At 40.8% G+C, this 18,713-nt stretch overlaps 1 long non-coding RNA gene across 3 annotated transcripts; it reads left to right on the top strand.

Moving 5' to 3' along the window:
• Positions 1 to 2,955: 2,955 nt before the first annotated feature.
• Positions 2,956 to 17,215, top strand: LOC106837845 (uncharacterized). Of its 3 annotated transcripts, XR_011505172.1 has the most exons (4): positions 3,136 to 3,457; positions 10,317 to 10,439; positions 12,775 to 12,859; positions 17,066 to 17,215. It is a non-coding gene; the product is annotated as an uncharacterized lncRNA (long non-coding RNA). The 3 variants fall into 3 exon arrangements; XR_011505173.1 differs by lacking the exon at positions 12,775 to 12,859 and having other exon boundaries at positions 3,228 to 3,457; XR_006532156.2 differs by lacking the exons at positions 12,775 to 12,859; positions 17,066 to 17,215 and having other exon boundaries at positions 2,956 to 3,457.
• Positions 17,216 to 18,713: the final 1,498 nt, after the last annotated feature.

The raw sequence follows: 18,713 nt of genomic DNA, 5'->3' as shown, positions 1-18,713 counted from the left end.
AGTGGGGCTGGAGTGGGTGGATAAAGGCTCCAGCTAAATGACCTTCAGAGCAACAATTCTGAGACTTATTCAACACAGTGCCTCAGAGGGCATCCAGTGATATGGAAAGCACGTGCTCTCGGTGGTAACTAGGTCAGGAATGCGCCTGGCACTGCCTTTTCCACCTTCCCCGGCTCAGTCTCCCTGTTTTAGCACCCCTCCATCCCCAGGTCACATCCTAGTAGCCACCTCTACCAATATTCAGTCTGAGCTCAACTTTTCAGAGTCAGCATCACTGCCACCTTCCCCTCTCGTGTCCTTTTTCTATATGTAAATATGAAAATAGATGCAAATATCTAATGATTAAATTAATAGGTATTTATTGTGTTATACTGTAAAATATAGTAAATTATACTCCCAGTTCTAAGGAACAAACAACCCTACTGTGGTGGTAAATCAGCTTCTCCATATATATAATTAGATCTCGCATTTTTTTCTCATTGTGAGCTTTTCTCTGCAGCAGTAAAAATTATTTGAATATGTGATTTTAAATGACTGCACCAATTTCATGATGACTCAGATATATTCAGGTTGTTCTTGCAATTATAACTAATGTTCAAATGAACGTCATTGTGTGTAACTAGGTCTTTACCTCGCTTGTTTTTCCTCAGGGTGGGTTTTTGAAAGAAAATTCCTGAGTCACAGCATATGAACATTTGTCTAAAAGACTGTTGATATATTCTTGTCCCTCTCTTTCCCCTTCCCCCACTTCCTCCACCCCCTCTTCGGCTTCTATAGCTCTGGGGTCATCAGCCAACCCCTCCAGGAGCTGAGAAACTCAGCGGGCTCCCGAGTCAGATGGGAAAAGCTTTCTGAGGATGTGAGAGTGGAAAATGTTGCAAATTGGAGGTGAAAACATCACTAGAGCCTGGACTACTTTATTAATCTCCACAGCTGTTTCCTCATGTAAGAAATGGAGGAATACAAAAATGAAAAAAGGGGAGGGGCAGGGGATAGGACAAGGAGCTGGATGCATCTGGGATTTTGCTCAGAACCAAGGGTTACCGATCCTGAAGGACAGGCAGAGTTGTCACTGTTGTAAAGAGTATTTCATGGCCATTCACTGTGTGTGTCAGTCAATTTTTGATGAGTAACAAACCACCTAAAAACCTGGCTGCTTAAAACTGCTATATTGGGGCTGGCCCGGTGGCCCAGCAGTTAAGTTCACACGTTCCAATTCTTGGCGGCCTGGGGTTCGCTCGTTCGGATCCTGGGTGCGGACACGGCACTGCTTGGCATGTCATGCTGTGGTAGGCATCCCACAGATAAAGTTCAGGAAGATGGACACGGATGTTAGCTCAGGGCCAGGCTTCCTCAGCAAAAAAGAGGAGGACTGGCAGTAGTTAGCTCAGGGCTAATCTTCCTCAAAAAAAAAAAAAAACTGCTACATTTATTCCACTTATAATTCCGTAGGTTAGCTGGTGGTTCTTGTAGTCAGGGCTATCTCAGTCGAACTCTGCTGTGCTTTCTCATGTGTCTGTATCAACAGGAGAGTCAGCTGGCGCTGGGTGATCTGGGACAGTCTTACCTACAAGTCTGGCAGTTGGCAGGCTATAGATGCGAGTGCCTCATCCCCTAGCAGTCAAGCTTAGCATCTTTCACTTGGTTGTTTCAGGGTTATGAGAGACTCAAGAGGGGGACAACTTGCAATGCACCAGGCTCTTTTCAAGCATCTGTTTAGGTCACATTTCTTAAATCAATTGGTTAACCCATATTCAAGGGATAGAGAAATAAATTCCACCTCTTGATGGGAGCAGCTGCAAAATCACAATGCAAAATAGGGTGCAAAGAGAAATGCGATGAGATGAATTTAGGGCAATTTTTCCAGTCTAGCATAAGACGCTTTCTGCTTCAAGTCTCTACGTCTAACTTAAGGGAGGAGCAGAGATTCAGAGACATTCTCAATCCCTAACCCTCAGCAGACTCAGCCCCAGTTTCTCCTGAAAGACAAGGTCTGAGTTCTTCAGGTGATCGATAATTCCTCTCTTCTTTGCCCACACAAAGCACTTTCATATATATGACCTGCTAAAGAGGAATCCTTGGGCCACCATCACTTAATCTTTGTGAGATCCTGGATAATTCAATCCCTTATCTGGGCCTTCATTACTCCAGAAAACTATTGACTCAATTTTAGAGATGACAAAGAAAGCACTCATTACTGTGTGGGACTCGGCCCAGATCAGTGGTTCTCCACCCTTGCAGCACATTCTGGTCCTCTGGAGAGATTTTTAATAACATACTGATGCCTGGCCTGCTGCAGAAAAATGTAAAAGGGATGTGAGAGGGCCCAGACAGAGGGCTGACATTCTGAGGTTCTGGAGTGTCACTGGAGGAGCCTCTCCTCCAGCAGTGTCATCAGGTTTCACTTCTTCAGCCTTACCCAGTGCCACCCCCACACCCCAGATGAGCCATGAGGATGACTTCAGGACACACACACCCCACCCCCCCCACAAAGCACCTCGCCTTCCCTCCTGAGGCGGGTCCTGGGGGGTGCAAGGTTCCACTCGATTCGGGCGTCTCGCCTTGGGCCACCTGCGGAAGGGAGGCGCCCAGACCGCGTGTAACCCCAGCTAGAGCAGCGCGGGCAGCAGGACCCATGGGCTGCCTGCGCCGCAACCTCCTCTTCCACATCCGAGGGACCCATGGTTGGGGCCTGGAGTCCAGCCCTCTGCAGGATCTCAGAACTGGTGGGGCTGTTCTATGTGGATGTGGGCCACTTAAATTACATACCCTTCTCCTGCCATGGTCAGCGACATATTTTGGGAAACAGGTTACTGTTCTGAAAGGGCACGGCCCACAGTTTATTTCCTATAAAGATGTTTTTCATGTTTTGTGCGTCCGTAAAAACAACAAAGCACATTTGTGACTCTCACATCCGAAATTCGGTTATGAGACGCGCGCGCACGCAGCAGCAACGGCGCAGACGCAGACGCGGCGAAGAGTTGGAGGACTGGTTGGGCCGCGGCGGCAGCCCAGGCTACGTAACCGAGGAGACCACGCGAAACCGCACGAGGCCGGATTCCGGCGTGAGCGGCGTTGCGAACGCCCCTCCTAGCTGCGGCCACAGCCTCTCACGCCGCACATGCTGGCCCCGCCCCCTTCGCCGGCACAGGAACCCCTACAGGCTCCAGAGGCCCTGAGCGCGCCCCCTACGAGGCTTGTTCTCTGGCGTTTCTGATTGGCCAGCTCCCTTCGCGCAGACTAGCGTCCTTTCGGCTGCTGGGTAGCTCCTCTTCCCTCGCTGGGCGAGGCTCTAAAGCCCATGTGCAGCACATTGAGGATCTTCCGATCGGTCTTTGCTGATGCTTTTCTCATGTCCCTCTAAGGGCGAGATCCCCGCAAAGGAGCTGATGCTGGTGGAATCTTCAGGTGATGAAGATGGAGACTCCAGGTCTGAGTCGGCTGGAAATAAAAAGAGGTGAGTCCAGTAAAGAGACACCCACCCCCCACCCAGGTTGGGGTGGGAAGCCTGGGAAGGCGGGGGCGAGGCTGATGCGGAGCTGGACAATCACCAGTCCCTCCTGGCCTTGTAGCTGTGGTCTGTAGTTACTGGGTTTTCCTGAGAAAGACTTCAAAATAGAAAAAGTGATGTAAACCTGCATATCCAAACGCCTGCTTTTTAAAAGTTAACATGTGACTGTATTTGCTTCGGATTGTGTTTAGAGAAATAAAAAGTGACAAGCTAAAGGAAGAATTCACCCTCTATCCCCTGTACAGGCAGCCACTCTTCTGGATATGGGCTGTATTCTTCCAGTACCTGATTTTATTAAAAATATTAAAAAGTACTTTCCCAAATGTTAGATGCAGTATGACATCATTTAAGAGGATGTTTAAGGACGGGCAAGGCAATATCAAGTGCTGTCTTGCTGCAATGACCTTTTGTATTTAACGTTTTGTAACAGGCTTTTTTTCCCCCACGTGGTATTGATTTCGTTTGTTTATATAGATCCATGCAGTTGAGTCTGTTCCATTGAAGAATAAGTCATAATGTATTTCTGGGTTCCTTTATTGATAAACATTTAGATTGTATACTCCACAAAGTAGATGTTTGGGAAGAGCTGGTAAGCTCTGCCACTATGATCTCATGCTGTGTTTAAGATGTTTTTAAGACCCTTCCATGTTGCTATATGTCTAACTTATCTAAATCGTAATGACTGCAGAGTGCTTTTCCGTAGTGTGCATCTCTCTACCTCCCTGTTGTACATTTTCACCTTCCCAATGAAGGACTTCCAAATTATGACAGTTACTAAGTGCTACCAGGTACTTTTCCAAGTGACTTCAGCATCTAGAATCCTGCACCAGCGCTTGAGAGTTTTTCTGCCTGCGTCCTCGCTAACCCTTGGCATTATCTACCTTTCTATTTGTGCCAATCAAATAGGGAGTAACGTGATCGTTCATTGTTGTTTTCTTTGTCTATTTGGAGGATTACTGAGTTTATAAGTCTCTTTAAATAATTGTTAGCATTTCAGTTTTCTCATCTGTATACCGCCTGATGATGCTATCTTTTGTTGATTTTCCTATTGAGTCAATTACATTTTTTGGTGATTTTTTTCAGATGTCGATATAGTCTAGCTATTAATCTTTGTTGCTTCTCGATATTTTAAATGTCTTCTCACAAATATTTTATGTTAACTTTGTCCTGGATCCTTAATGGAACAGAAAACTTTAATTTTAACGTAATCAAAATGATTAATTGTGGCCTTATGGCTTGTGCCTTTGGGATTTACTTCAAGAAGTTCTTCCCTACCCCTGGATTGCAGGATGTTCTCTTTTATTTATTTTTTACAAACTTTAGAGTTTACCTTACACTTTTAGGCGCTTAGTTCATTTGGATTCTGCCTTTGTAGGTGATGGTAGGTTGGGATGCAGTTGAATTTCTCTCATTCAGTGAGCTAGTTTTCCCCCCACCATGTACAATCTGTCCTTCCCCATTGATATGCTCTGTTTCATTTTCCTATGTTCAATCCCCACATCCCCCCGCCGCTGTCTCAGGGCTCTGCGTTATCTTGCTGTTCTCTCTGTTCTTTTTATTACTGTGATTTTGTCATCTGGGCGGGCTGATCCCCCTTTGTCCTATATTTTGAAGTTAATTTCATCTGGGAGCCTTTACCTTCCGTGTAAATTTTAGAATGTTTTTATTTTCAAAAACAGTTCCATTGAAATTTTGTCCTGGATTGCAACAAATACAAATTTTTCTCCATTTTAAAAAATTTCTTGTCTTTGTTTTTTCTCTGTGTGTCACTTTGGCCAGAGATTTATTTTACTAATTTTAAAAGAGTTGGCTTTTGGTTTTGTTAATCTCTTCTATTTGTTATTGTTATTGTTTGTCTTATCACTGATTTCTACCCTAATCTTTATCATTTCTTTCCTACTGCTTTTGCTCATTTTTTCCCCTTCCTAAGTTGAATAATTAGCTCACTTAATTGTTTCCTAATGATATATTTAGAGCAACAGAATTTCTTCCAGATATGGTTTGAGCCGAGTCCTACAAATTTCAACTATCTTCCTTCACTCCAGTGTGATTTTTTTCTTTTAATTTGTTAATGTGGTGAATTATATTAGTAACAATTCTAATATTAAACCATCTCACTTTTTATAGCTTTCATAATGGAATAACATGTTTGTGTACTTATACACATAATATACAAGGATCAAGTTATACAAATGCCTAATTACTTTGTAACATTAATTCTTGGCTGATTCGGTTGGTGTTTCTAGGTAACTAGTCCTCTCTTACCCCCTCTTCAGAAATTGTTCCTTTCCCTCTTCATTCTTGGAGATATCCCCCTTTTCTCCCGAATACTCCCACTTCTAGGTATGGCTATCGGAGGTTTCAGTCTGCCCCGAGAGACAGAAAGAACAAATGCAAATAAATTGTTTTAAGAACACTTAAAAATTACTTTAAGTAAACACAGGACACATACAAAACACTCAATAAATGTTGATATTATTATTATCATTAAGAAGGATTAGTTGTAAATTATCACAAAGTGGTACTTAGTACCTGAAGAGGTTATTAGAGCCTGGTGTGGTCAGGGGCCAAAGGGGGGCTTCACAGAGAAGGGGGTGCAGATGTGGTTCTTGAACAAAAAATTGATAGAGCTCTTTAAAAACAGGGTATTTAAAATCATTCTGATAAAACATATTGATTATAGAAAAATGGAAAAACTAGCACTTTAAAAGAAAACAGATCACCTTAATCCCACTACCCATAGACAGCCCCTTTTTATCACTTGATGTATGTTATGTCTTTGATAAAATTTTCAAATAGTTATATTAAAATGAATTCATATTCTTTAACTGCTGCTTAGCTGTCATTTTATGAATATACCTAACATTTTGTTTATTCATTCCTTTAATGATGGACATTTAGATGTTTTATATTTTTTTCTCTCTTGCAAACAGTGCCGCAGCTTACGTTCTAGTACACATTCCTGTGTATATGTGCAGTAATTTTTCCAAGGTGTATACCAAGAAGGAAATTGTTGAGGATGCACATTGTTAATTGGACTCCAGACTGCCAAATTGCTGTCCGCAGTGTCCTTTTTCCCTCTACATCCCTGCCACTGTGGGTGTGAGATGATATCTCCCTGTTTTATTTTTTTTTTGTGAGGAAGATTGTCGCAGAGCTAGAATCTGTGCCAATCTTCCTCTATTTTATGTGGGATGCTGCCACAGCATGGCTTGATGAGCCACGCTAGGTCCTTGCCTGGATCCAAACTTGTGAACCCTGGGCCGCTGAAGCGGAGCGTGCAAACTTAACCTCTCCACCACTGGGCAGGCCCCTGTTTTCATTTGCATTTCTTTGGCTTTCGCAAGTTATCAGCTATTGGCTATTTCTTAGTTCCTTTTCTGCCATTTGTTGGTGTATCTTTGTCTAGTATTCTTTTGGGTTATTTTTCTTTTACAAGAAAAACGAGATTGATTTTTAAGAGGTCCTTCTGTATTTTGGATTCTAATCCTTAGTGATACGTGAACAGTTTCTACAACTGTGTTTTTTGTCCCTTATCTGTGATTAGAATGGCTCTTGTATAGGAAATATTAATTTTGGATTGTTCAAATTCAATAGTACGTTTCTTAATGATTTTTGTGTCTGCTTTAAGAAATTCTGCCCTTCCCTGAGGTCATAAATATTCTCATTTTCTTCTAAAATCTTAAAAGATTGTCTTATCTATATCTTCATTAGATCTGGATGTTTTTGTGGATGATGTGGGGTAGAGCTATAATTTCCTTTTGATTCCATATGAAAGCCAATTACTTAGCCTGAGTTCTCAGCCTTTCTCCACTAACTTTTAATGCTACTTCTAATGTATTGTATGCATGGTACTGTTTCTGGGCTTTCTCTTTTATTGTACTGATTTCCTCATTTATTTCTGAATCAAGGCTATTCTCTGTTAGGAAAATGAAATAGTCCTCCCAACCAAAGACCTGTTTGAGTCCTCATAACCACCCCATCAGTGGGGAAGTCTGATGTGGCATAGTGAGAGAGAGAACATGTCACTAGGGCATAACCCAGGATTCAGGTCCTAGAGTCCTTACACCCTGGTTGTTCAGCTACTTAACAGGAGCCTTAATTAGACCAGATAGCTAGAGTTGGTGGTCCCATTTGTATGGAGGCCCTGTGTGTGTATGTGTTTGATGGGGGGTGGTGAAGGGAGAATCCAGAAAGGGCCTATCCTCCAGATTTCCCCATTCATCTCTTCTTGTATGTGGACTCTTACTATTAAGTGTTAATTTTTTTTTTTGTGGTTTTGTTTGTTTGTAAACAGTATCTTCTTTAGAAATTAAAGTGTTCGTTAAAGCTTAATGTACAATATCTTTATATATTCATATGATTAAGTTTATCTGATAGCTTTTTCGTGACAGGTAAATTAGGACAATATGAAGCAACCAGAATGGTAGAACATGTAAGGTTCAAGGGTGGCCTTGGTTAGGGAGATCAGCTTTTAAAAGCATGGGCTAAATTAAAATTTAGAAGTTTTTTATTTTAATTAATCATGCTGTTATTTCTCCCCTTTAATTTCCATAATTATGAGTTGATTATAGTATTCTTTAATTTTTACTGTGCTAGGTATCCTGATAATAATTGTCACCCTCCCCATTCCAGCCAATAATATATTTCATTAAAAAATCAGCTTTATTGATGAATAATTTATTCACAATAAAATGCACGTGTATCACTTATATGATTGTTATTTTATATATCCATGTAGTTACCACCATAATCAAGACACAGAACATCTCCATCAGCCTAGATAGTTCTCCTGTGCCCCTTTGTACATGATCCCCTCTCTCCCAGCCCTTATACCCTTGGACCCAGGCAACCACTGATCTGCTTTCTGTCATTACAGCTTATTTTCCCATTTCACATGAATGGAATTTATATCATATGTATTCTTAAGTCTGGTTTATTTTCCTTGATATATTTTTGAGATTCATCCATGTCATTGCATATATCAGTAGTTTGTTCCCTTTTATTGCTGATTAGTATTCTGTTATATGGATATATTACAATCTGTTTTTCCATTCACCTGTTGATGACATTTGGGTTTTTCCTATAGCATTGTGAAAAAAGCTGGTATAAACACTTGTATACAAGTCATGGTGTGGGCAAGTTTTCATTTCTTTTGAGTAGAATCACTGGGCTGTATAATGTTTGTTTAATTTTATAAAAAGCAGCTGAATTGTTTTCCACCGTGGTTGTAACATTGTCCACTTCTGTCCACAATGTATGAGAGTGCTGGGTCCTCCACACTCTTGCTAACACTGGGTCAGTGTCTTTAACTTCAGGCATTCTATTAGGTGTGAAGTGGTATCTCATTGTGGTTTTGATTTGCATTTCCCTAATAACAATTATGTTTAGCATCTTTCCGTGCACATCTTTTGTGAAATGTCTGTTGAAAACTTTTACCTTTTTTTTTTTTTCTTGTTTGTCTTCTTATTGAGTTGTAAGGTTCTTTATATTTTCTGGGTACAACTCCTTTTTCATATATATATATTATAAATATTTCCTCTCAATGTGATTTCTCTTTTTATTGTCTTAACTGATTTTTGAAGGACAGAAATTCTTACTTTTGATAAAGTACAGTCTGTCATTTTATCATTTATGGTTCATGGTTTCTGTGGTTCATGGTTTTCATATCTTTTTGAGGAATCTTTGCCTCTGCTAAAGTATTGAAGATTTTCTTCTATATTTCCTTTTAGAAGTCTTGTGGTATTTGTTTTTACATTTAAATCTGTGATATATTTTGAGTTAATTTTTGTGTAAGGTTTGAAGTTTCTTTTTTTTTTTCCCTGCAGAGATTTCTAGTTGCTTGAGACCCATTTGTTGAAAAGACAGTTCCTTCCCTATTGAATAGCCTTGTCACCTTTGTCAAAATGAATTGACTATAGATGTATGAGTCTATTTCTGAGTACTCTATTCTGTTCCATTGATATTTCTGTTTATCCTTATACCAAAACATACTGACATACTGTCTTGATTACTATATTTTTCTACTGTATTTTTTATTGGAATTGTATTTTTACTGGAATTACTGTATTTTTTATTGGAATTGTATTAAAGCTATATATCAATTTGGAGAAAATTGACATCTTGAGACAATTTTAAGCCTTCCAATCCATGAATATAGTATGTCTCCATTTATTTAGGTCTTACTGAACTCAAAGAAGCATAAGGGGACTTTTTAGGGCCATTGAAATATTCTGTATCTTGGTTAGGGTGGTGGTAACATGGGAATATATGTTTGTCAAAAATCATCAAGCTGTACATTTAAATTCTGTATAGTTTACTGTGTATAAGAGACTCCAATGAAATTGATCCAAAAAGCAAAAATTAGCTCAGTTATTATATTTCTTTGCTTTCATTGACATGATTCATAATCATCAGACTCATCTGATTTGTGCATTGTTTTATCAGTTGGTTCTGTGCTCAAGAGCCTGCATTGGTTCATTATTGTCTTAATATCCCCACACGAACCCAATCCAGGAATAAATGCTGGCTCCTGTGACCTGGCAGGAAAGGAAGACAGGCCAGGGCCAGGCATAGTGATAGTGAGCAAAGCATCTGTGTCAGAGACTATTACATGTTTACTATAATCCCTTTTCTCTTCCTTGTGGACTCAGAGTTAGACTCCTGCTAATCCCTGCTTGTCAGTGTGTGTGGTCGAGTGACTGAGTTCTGGTTTGTAGAAGGTGGGCAAAAGTGATGTGTATCCTTCCAGACTTGGCCCATAACACCTACCACTCACAATATTCCATGCCTTTTTTCTCTTCAGACTCCCTGCATTAGAGACCATCCACAGGGCATCCTTGGAAGCTGTGACCTGAAGGTGGACAAGCCACAGGATGGAAGGAGCTGCATCTCTAAGTCACCAGTGAAGAACAGTCACCCTCAATGGGTTTGGAGAGAAGTCTTCTCTGATATCCACTTTTAAGTCCCGATTATAATCCACTCCTTTCATTCTCGCAGCACTCAGTGTGGTTTAGGGGAAATTCTAGATTCTCATATCTTGGTCTTGGATGATAAGGAAAGGGCCTTTCCATATATGTGAGGCAAAGCAGAGCAGGGTGAGGGGGTAAGGCTCCTCAGGGTAAGGAAGGCCCTGCAGAAGAACGGAGTGGTGTTGCGGAGGCAGGTAGCCGAGGGAGGGGAGTAGTGCCATCAGGATGGGTCCTCAGGGTCTGTCAGCATCCACCAGACTCTGGCAGAGCTATTTAGAGAAACTGATAGAAAGCTGTACCTACTGCAGTCACAAAGGATCAGGCTCAGAATCACGGATAAATTGAGGATTAATGTCTCCATTTATTGATAAGGAAATTAAGTTTTATGGAGATTAGAATGTTTGTACGTAATACAGTGCTTAGTTCATAGTAGATGCACAATAAATATTTGTTGAATGAAGGGCCTAAGACTTTTAATGCTTATGCCTTCTATCAGGGATTGAGAATTTACCCATTCCGTGGTATATAGAGGGGTATGGTACTGGTACCCAGGACAGACACATTGTGGTTGGGTGCAATGTTTTAAAAAGTTTGAATGTTAGTGTGCTTTCTGGTATTCCCTAGGCCCTACCACTCCCTATTGCCTTATCACTCACCCAGTTCACACGATGATGTCATCCGTCTGTCCCCCATGAGCTTCAGTTGTGTGGAATCCCTTCCTACACTCTCCTGTTCACAAGTCACCTTTTAAATAGAGCTTATCCCTAACTGTTGTTTTGCCCTCTCCCTTCTCCTTCCTGCCATTGCCTTCCCATCCTCTCCCTCCTATTATCTATCCACATATGTCCTCTCTATTTTTTCTCAAGTTTTTTAACCTTGTCAGTGTCGCAGTCCAATGTACACATCGGGATAGATGCGGAGAGGGCTGATGGCCACTCTGAGTTTATTATAACCAGCGTTTCAATATATACATAGCTTACAGCTGTTAAACATACACAGGTGTTCTGGATGAAGTAATTAGCGAATGCCAAGAATTCTTCATGATTTCTCAAGGAGCCCTCCCTTGGCCTCTGTTTTGATATTATCATGTTATTGCTGTGCTCCTATATTTTTATCTCGGAGCAGGCAAGGCCTCTTAGGCAACGGTCCCTCCTGCTCCCGATATCGATATTGTTTCTCCATCTGTGCCCCTGGGCGGCCGCCCCCTGGCTTAGGTTGCCCCCCCCAGGGGTCTTACCAGTCATTGGCTAACCGGCCTTCTCACCTTCGGGTCACAGTTTGTTGGCAAGGTTTTTCCAGTGATTATTAACCCTTCCTATGTCAGGGGCGGCTACAAACCTTATAAGCATAAATCCTTAGGCAGCTATGCCTAATATGATGAACTAGGAAACCTAAGCCAAGAACAGAGTTGTATTCAGATATACCTTCTACAAGTTTCTATTATACATATTTAAAGATACATAAATATTATTGTATTGTGTAGTTATTAGGCAGTTAGCAGTGCGTATAAATTATATTTAATGTAAGCTTTATAAACATTCCCATTTTATAGTTATTCAGTTTTTACTAGCTGCTAACTACCTGGGCATCTTGCATGAGTCATTTTATTGTATTGTTTTCTTATCTACTGAACAAGGGGTTTAGAAGGCATGTCTTTAAGGAAATTTACAGGTACATATGTAAGGCCCTGTGACTGTGTGATTACTACCTGGACTGATAAAACCTAAAGCAAGGGAAGTGGGGAGAATGGTGTAGTGCAGAGGGGAAGCTGCCTGTTGCTAACTGCACAAAGTTCTCCTAGAAACCTCCTCTGTAAAAGGAGCTTAAGAACCTACATCCCCAGGAGACCACTGGGACCAGTTTTTCTGGATCCCCTGAGACCAGATAATTGGATAAAGCTGTACATTCTCATCCTGATCCTTTCTGGTCACAGTCCAAAATGTCCCTTTGTGGTCACAGTCCTCTCCACAGTCTGCTCGGTGCCACCTCCTCTGGCACCCCAGGTGCTGAGGATCATCCCCTTTGCCGTACACGCGTCCATGTTACCTGTGGGGACTGTGTGGTGTGGGAAGGAAACTCCCTCCGCCTGCACCTCCTGTGTGCCCCAGGCCTTCATGGAATCCCAGGTCTCTCCAGAGAGTTGCTTTTTTGGGTGGTCTCTCCTGGAATTCCTCCTGGGTTTTTATAGTCATTCCTCTCCCCATTCCCCACAGACCTCCTCCCCCTCTTCCTTTCTGTTTTGCCACCATACCAGATGTTACTTTTACCACAGGGCCTTTTCCCTGTTTACAGAGAAAACCAAAGCCATCAGGAGGAACTCCACCAACATGGAATCCAATGTATTGATTGTTACGTCTTGCGGAAATATGGGAGACAGGTGACGAAAGTTCTGTCTTAAGGACTGGGAGGGTTTTGTTTGGTTTAGTAGCTGGAAGACAAAGAAATATGAGGCTTAATAAGCTTTCTGAGTTCACCTGATAATGTGTGAGCTGTCAGTATTTCAGACTAGCATTGTCTTTGTGAGTTATGTAACAATTCAAATAATATTTCACAAACCTTCAAATGAGTTGAAACCTAAATGTGTCATATTTGATAACAAAAGCAGAAAGCATATTTATAATATAGGATGGCTCTCACTTTTTTTTGGATAACAGTATGAGAGGAAAATGCATTTGCTCGAGAACTTTTCAATATTTAGCCTAACAATTCTAGCCAACACAGAAATCTGCTGATATTAAATAAAAGCATGCATTTTGGGGAAAAAAAATCAGGTGGTTGTCTTAGCTATTTTATTTCTTACACTTGTATATAATAAATAAAAATTTAAACAAACTTGATGGGAGCATTTTATTTCTACTCACAACTAACTACTTTAACGTTATGGGCTAATCTCTTAAATCATATATAGTTTACAGCTTTATAAATTAGGAAATTCTGATAAAATCAATACAGTAATAAAATGAAAATTCATAAATACCCATAACTTTGGAACATATTTTAAGATACCAATTCTAAAGGAGCCAATATCTAATTTCAGAAATACATTAATTGTAAAATTAATTAGGTCAGTTGAAATATCCTGGAATTCCTTCAAACAAAACAAATGAGTGACTAAATTTAGTCATACTAAGAAGTTTGAAGAATTATGCAGTATAACAAATGATTATTATGAATACATAGTAATCTAGGAAAAATGGTTAAGTGGAAAAAGCAAAACATAAAATTGAATATGTACTATGACAAACTATGGAAAATATGTTTACAGATTTATAAAAATTAGAATTTAATGTAGATAAAAAGTTTTTTGAATGGTAGCCTTTTTCTCTAAATACTTAGGAATAGTGGACATGATTGTTATTCCAGCTTTAGCCTCCTCTAATTCTGTGGGCAGCTGCCATCAGCCACAGGTCTCCCTCTGCTGGGCAAATCTGGGGACACACGGACAAATCCTCATCCCATAATTCCTTCTCTCTTTGTGCTAGGTGAATACTTCCCTTTGGGTTTCCACGCTCTGCCCTCTTGAAGCCCTGACTGTGACATTGCAGTGTCACCCCTGGTTCACTTCTGGTCTAGACGTATCAGCTCATTGTCTCTAGGAAGGCTCCTGTTAGCTGCAAGTCTCATTCTGAGTTTTACCTTTTGAAATCATTCTCAGTATACATCCTGGAGTAGACTCTAGGTGCGCTGGGTGCAATTGGGAAGGCCTCTGATTTATTAGTGGAGATAGAGGATGAGAAACAATAGTGGGCTGGAGAAAGGGGGTTGCTGAGATGGAGGGAAACTGCCTGGAAACTCAGAGAGGATAGAGATGAAAACAAGCAGCATGTACTGAATATGCACAAAGGGGTTTTAATCTATCCTGTACCGTGGAAAGGTGAGCTCCTGCAAACAGTGATAGTTTCTTTCCCTAAGATAAGTTCCCTTTTTTTTAATTGAGAGTTTAACAGCATTTCTAAAGGAAATATTGTCCTATAAACTGGAGGAGGGCCAAATTAGGATTCCAACAGGAAAAAGTTAAAGCAAAAGGTTTAACTGGAAAGAATATAATGAAAGGACTATTTACAAAGGTACGGACAGGGCTAAAGGGGACCACAAGGGATGATGAGGCAGCCTGAGACCAGCAACAGTTGCAGTCTGAGAGCACCCTGTGCTGGGGATGCAGATCTAGTCTCTTCTGTCCTCTGCAGAGTGATGCTGGAGCTAGGACTCTGCACAGCACACATCTGCTTTGTCAGCAGCCTCCCGCTAGTCCCTGCCAAGAGGAGACACTGGAGGGCTGGAAGGGGGAGATAGCACTTCCCATTTACTACCTGTTTACTTTCTTGTTTGTGACATCACCACAGCAAGTGTTCTTCCCCTTGGCAGCAAGAGTTGAATCCATTAACAGTACTCAGCTCCAATCTGTAAACCTGTGCTCCTAAAGTCTGCCTGATGGTGCCTCTACAGACTTACCAACACCAGTGGTCCAGCATCTGCTCCTCAGAGGTTTGGGTCCTAGTTCTGGAAGTCTTTTCAAAGAATCTTCTCTTTGTTCTCTCCACCCTAGAGGTGGTAGCTGCTTCCCACTGTTACTATCTTTGTGATACTTCAGGCCCCCTTTTGCCTTTTTTGTCCTTTATAACTGATTAACAACCATTTACATAAAATTCTTTATGGTGAATTTCAGCAGACCGACACACCCTTAGACCTACCTGTGCCATGTATATTGGACATCTCAGGGTCTGTCACAGGCCATCTACTCTTTTCGCTCTATAGGAAATCACATTCAACATATGATCTGACACCATCCCTGCTCTCCATATCAGCTGCTCTTTCAGTGTTTCCATTCTTCATGAAGGAATGTTCCAATCACCTGCTTGCTCCAGTTAAAACCATGGTATTATCCTTGACTGTGCCACCCTTATCATCCTCACATCTAAGCTGTTGATTCTACCTCCTAATGATCTCTTAAACCCATCTATTTCTAAGTTCACTGCTACCCTCCTGCTCTAATCATATATCATCTTTCCTGGCATCACTGTGACTTTTTCTTGCCTCCAGTTCTGCCTCACTCAACCCATTCACTCCACAGCTAAATTGTGGATGTGTGCTTCTGAACTATCACTGAATGTAGCCAAAGAAACGTGTAATATAGATCAATGATCCCAACACTAAGAAAACAATGTTGATCAATAAATAATTGGTGAATAATGAATGACAACATATAGCAAAGTATTCAACAGGTTTTATAAGCTGTGGGTTCAGTAAATGTTTATGAAACTTGTTCAGGGCCTTGAAAGATGTGCAGTTCTTTGGATTTTAAAGAAAAGGAGAGAAGAGATTTCAGATGAGAACAAAAATACGTGACATGAAACAATATTTGTGATTGTTTTTTGGGGTGGGGGGCGTGTTACGATGTGAAAGCTCCCAGCCTGGATGGTTTTCAGATTCAAGTGCTGAGGCCAGCGTGCAGCTGGACACCCAAGTCATGGTCTTGGTCTGCAATTCCAGTGAAGGCCTCAGGCTTGAAAGCTGCCAAGGGGCAGCTGTGCTCCTGGTGCCAGGGGTTGGGAATAGGAGAAAGAACACTCCTTGGAAGTCTCACTGCCGTAAGAGGTGCCCTTCAGATATCTAAAGTCCTGTGTTAAGGAGGTCTTTGTGTTCTGGGGAAGGAGGCCCTTCTTGATTGATAGAGCAAAGCTTTTAGGCAAGGAGCTGCACCACATCTGGACGTGAACCCAGGAGGCCTCCCTGAGAGCAGGCTAAAGCTCTCAAGGACATTCAGGGAGACTTCCACCCTGTTCTGTGTGTACCTTCCTCTCCACGAGGATGTGCTGAAGTGAAGATACAATTTCCCACGTGTTAAAGTAAGATCATAGACTAACTGCTTCCCATGTTCTCCTTAGTCTCAAGCTCTTAACACTCTAGATGGTGGTTATTTCCTTCTCTCAGGGAACTTTGGGGCTCCTGGTCTTCATGTGTAAATATGCTCTATTATCTTCCAAAATTGCAATGTGCACTGAAAGTTCTATGAGTCCTTCAATAAATGACTGACCCTAAGGGTAGTTGGGAAGCCTCCAAATTTGCAATTGGTGTCAGAAGTGAGGGCAGTCTTGGGGACTATGTACTGTTCCTCTAACTTCATAAGAATATAATAAGATCTTCATGCCCTTGAGATAGAGGATGATTTCTTAAAAGACATAAAAAAAGCTCTAATATAAAGAAACAGTATAATTAGTTGAAGTAAATTAAATGAACTTTTATTCATCAAGATATCCTTGAAAGAGTAAAAGGACAAGTCACAGAGTAGGAGGAGATGCCTGCAACACATATATGGACAAAGAGCTTGTGCCCAGAATTAGAGAAAAACAACTATTTTAAACCAGTGAAAACCCAAAAATAACCTGTTACGGACTGAATTGTGTTCTTCTTGAAATTCATATGTTGGAACCCTAACCTGCAATGTGATTGTATTTGGAGATATAGGCCCTTTGGGAGGTTATTAAGGTTAAATGAGGTCATATGGGTAGGGCCCTAATCTGATAGTGCTGGTGTCCTTATAAGAGCTGGAAGACACCAGATTCCTCCCACTCTGTCTCCCCAGATGCACAAAGAAGAGTGTACATGAGGACACAGTGAGAAGGCGTCCATCGGCAAGACAAGAGCTCTCATCAGAAACCAAATCTGTCAGCACTTTGATTTGGGACTTCTAGCCTCTGGAACTGTGAAAAAATAAATCTCTGTTGTTTAAGCCACCCAAGCTATGATATTTTGTTACGGCAGCCTAAGCAGATACACAATGCAACAGAAAAATGGGCAAGAGATGCAAAACAAACCACAATGAGATACCACTGCACATCTGCCACTACAATTAAGAAAGACTAAAAAACAATTGGAAAGGACGTAGAACAACAGGAATTCTCATCTAGATTTTACTATTAGGTTTCTGAGGTTCATCTCCATCTGTTTATTACTATAGTGTTAATTTTCATTCCATTGCATGTAAGTTGCTACAACTACTTTCAGAAAGAGTTTAGCATTTGATCCAGTGAGTCTACTCCTAGGTGTACAAAAAGCAGATATGTGTTTGCATAGCTACCCAAACACATGCACAGGTATGTTCATGGCATTGTTCGTAATCGCTAAAAAAGAGAAACAAATGTCCATCAACAGTGGAATAGATACCTAAATTGTGGTACATTCATAAAAAGGAATATTGTACAATAAAAATTAATGAATCAATTATACACAGAAACACAGGTGAATCTGTCAAACCTCATGTTTTGAGTGAAAAACACCAGGCATAAAAGACTATATATTGTTTGATTCCCATTTTATATAAGCTTCAAAACCAGGCAAACTAAATTGTAGTGTTAGAAATCAGGATAGTGGTTACATTTAGGGAAGATGGAGGAGTTACTGATTGGAAGCAAATATGAGGAGACTGGGAGAGTTGGCTGAGGTTCTGTTTCTTGACTTGTGTGATGGTTGCAGTGGTGTTCACGTTGTGATCATTCGTTGAACTTTACATTTCTGTTTTGTTATGATTTTTTTATATGTTATGTTTCCCAATTTTAAAAAAAGTTTAAAATATGTTGGTATCTTCTACTAAGGAAAGTGTTTTCAATGAGGAAGAGTTAAGCATCCAGAGTAAATTTTCAAATCTCCAATTTGCTTATGGGTAGGTTTATGGGTTGCTTAACTGCTACTCATTTTTGTTTTTCATTTATCAATATTCAAATACCGAATATATATTTAGTGCACAACTGAAGATCATGTAGCATAATAACAGCTTTATAAGTAAAAGGATGAAATCAACCCACCAGATTTTTTTGGAGTTGCTACCGCCATTGACCTAATCCTAATTCCAATGAAAAAAAAGTAGCCTCTCCCCCCATTGTGGGACACGTGATAGTGCAGACTTATGGGTCACTTCTCACACACCTTTGGTCCTTATTTTAGAGAAGCAGAACACTGCTGGGTTCCTTAGGGGCAAGGTCTAGACTTGCACACTTGAACCTTGCACTCTCTCTGAAGAGCCAACAAATAAGTGAAGGATCCTTTAAAAAACAGAAACATACAGAAGTGTGGCAGAGAGTGGCTATTTAATCAAACCTATTTTGTCTTGTTCCTAGGCAGCAGAATGAGAATACTTGATCTGCCTCCTTTCTATTTCCTTTGTAGTTAGGAGTTCCCATGTGGAGAGGGAAGCACCAAGACCCTCCAGAGAGTTTGGAGGAGGGAGTGATAAA

The sequence above is a fragment of the Equus asinus genome, chromosome 8, assembly GCF_041296235.1.
Source record: "Equus asinus isolate D_3611 breed Donkey chromosome 8, EquAss-T2T_v2, whole genome shotgun sequence".
NCBI lineage: Eukaryota > Metazoa > Chordata > Mammalia > Perissodactyla > Equidae > Equus > Equus asinus.
Note: the sequence above shows the minus strand (reverse complement) of the source record. Positions and strands in the feature narration are given on the sequence as shown.